This window comes from Chrysochloris asiatica, unplaced genomic scaffold (genome assembly GCF_000296735.1).
Source record: "Chrysochloris asiatica unplaced genomic scaffold, ChrAsi1.0 scaffold00091, whole genome shotgun sequence".
NCBI classification, from domain to species: Eukaryota; Metazoa; Chordata; class Mammalia; order Afrosoricida; family Chrysochloridae; genus Chrysochloris; species Chrysochloris asiatica.
Window position 1 is genome coordinate 1,790,026 of NW_006408609.1, and position 2,427 is coordinate 1,792,452.

Genomic DNA, 2,427 nt, shown 5'->3' on the forward strand with positions numbered 1-2,427 from the left:
TCTTACAGAGCAGCTGGTGGGCTTGAACAACTGGCTTTGTGATTCACAGTACAGTGCTTATCTTACAGATCCACCATGCTCACTAATCAAAAGTGGTGGTGGTGGTGATGGTGGTGGTGGTGGTGTAACATTGAGTTGGTTCGTACTTGTAGCAACCCTGTATAAGGTTTTGAAGACTGTAAATCTTTACCAGAGCAGAAAGTCTCATCTTTCTCTGGAGGAAGGATTGGTAGCTTCCAGCTGCTGACCTTACTGTTCACAGCCCAACTCATAATCCACTGAACTACTAGGGCTCCTTACTCGAAAGTGTACTACTTAAAATGAAATGAATGTGGATTTAGGATTAAGCTTTCCTTTAAGACTTTGAGCCTTTAAAAATAATTTATTCTTTAGATAATGAATGCATGAAACACGGTCAATTGTTTATTTAAATTCAGATGGTACTTGAGTAAAATGCTAATAAAAATCTAGTTCTTCCTATTGTTCAGTGCCTGTTCCATATTATCAAAATAGAATCATTTGTCTTGTTTTCTCAAGACAAATGTATAGAAACCACTGACTTTCCACATATACATTACCTTACTTTGGATTTAACAGAAACAAACAGATAGGAATTAAATTTGGAATTAAAATCCAAACTAAGACCTCCAGGAACTCTAGCAACTGGCAGGAATTCATCCTACAAAACCCAGCATTTGTCAGAGATATATACACAGCAGAAGCTTCATAAATACCAATTGATGGCTGTAGGCAACACTGTGCTGAGTTTGCTTGGCATCTTTCAGGGCAATGGTATGGAACTTGGATGTATACACTTTACACTGCATACATATGGCACTGAGGCTCTTTCTAATGAGCTTTGCTGTTACATCCAAAATCCTTGTTTCGAAGTTGGAAAAAACATATAAATATAAATACTTTAACAATCTCCACATTAATATGAATTTCAAGAGCATGCTTTCTTTCTCTGTCACTCCTCACAATAGGCATGGAAATCATGAGATAAATTAAGATGTGAAATCCAAATTGGATCTGGGAATACTTACTATTTTTTCACCCAGAGGTTAACTGGATTTCTGTAAAGTTATGAGAGCAAGGATTGCGTAGTATTCTCCAACCACTGCTTTGGCTCTTTTCCTGTCACAGAGTAAGTGAATGAACAGGCAAATAAATTTATATATACAAAAATAATAATGATAACAGGGGGGAATTTATTATATCTTTAAATGTCACATCTTTAAAACACTTTCTAAAATATCCAAATTATATATATTCATGCTAAATTCACTTCAATTCTGCTTCTTCTTAAATTAAAAGCAATTAACCATTGGCTAGAGTCCTGATGTGGCTCTGTGGGTTAATGCGCCCGACTGCAAAGCCATTTGAACTGCAAGGTTGGTGGTTCAAGCTCACCAGCTGTTCCTCAGAAACCCTATCCAGGGTCCCTATAGGTCGGAACCAACTCGATGGCACTTAACAACAACAGCAGGGTCCTGATGTGGTGCTATAGTTTAAGCACTGTAATGCTAACCAAAGGGCAACAATTCAAATGAACAAGCCACTCCATAGGGTTGCTAATGTGTCAGAACCAACTCCAGGGTACATAACAACAACAATAATTGACTGCCAACCCAAAGTTTGACTATTTGAACCTATTTGGTCCCTTTTCTCCTCATAATTAACTCCACTCTCCACTTTATTATAAAACAAATGATTCTTCTTTTTTTTTTTTTCCAAGTTAATTGAAGCAAGTAGAAAAGTAGTTCAATTAGAAGTGAACAAAGTAAAATTTGTTGAAATTGCTGAATTTTGGTATCTGCGTATAATGTATTTATCTAAATAATAGCCAGGTTGCTCTGTATAATGGCTACTCAATTCCTCACGCTTTCCAATAGCTCATGGTTTCTTATAGTCTCACTTCTTATTTCAATTTTATTTTCTAATGTTTGTTAGCCTTACATATGTACAATAACGCCGTTGTTATTTTTGTCAGTTGTCATTGGGTAAACCCCCAACTTATGGAGACTACATGTGTTAAAGTAGAACTGCTCCGTAGAGATTCTTGGCTGTAATTTTTATGGAAGTGGATCTCCATGATTTTCTTTCACTGAGAGGCTGAGTAGGTTTAAACATCCATTCTATAGGTTAGCAGCCAATCACAAACCGCTTTGGCCACCTAGGAACACAAACAATTATATTGTTATTGTAGGTGTCTTTGAGCCAGTTAGGATTCTTAATGACTTTATATACAACAAAACAAATCACTGCCTAGTAATATACCATCCTCACAATTGTTGCTATGTGTGAGCCCAGTGTTGCAGCAACTGTGTTAATCCCCCTCCTTTAGGGTCTTCCTCGTCTTCACTCTTCTCTGACCCTCCGCTTTACCAAGCATGTTGTCCTTCTCCAGGGACTGGTTCCTTCTGA

The 2,427-nt window shown here is 37.3% G+C and overlaps 1 protein-coding gene and 1 pseudogene across 1 annotated transcript in view; both read left to right on the forward strand.

Annotated features, from left to right (window-relative positions):
* Nucleotides 1-2,427, forward strand: part of ROBO1 (roundabout, axon guidance receptor, homolog 1 (Drosophila)) — a 1,434,915-nt gene that overhangs the window by 717,413 nt on the left and 715,075 nt on the right. The window lies entirely within an intron of this gene.
* The window catches only part of LOC102836205, a 133,721-nt pseudogene that overhangs the window by 1,267 nt on the left and 130,027 nt on the right, over nt 1-2,427 (forward strand).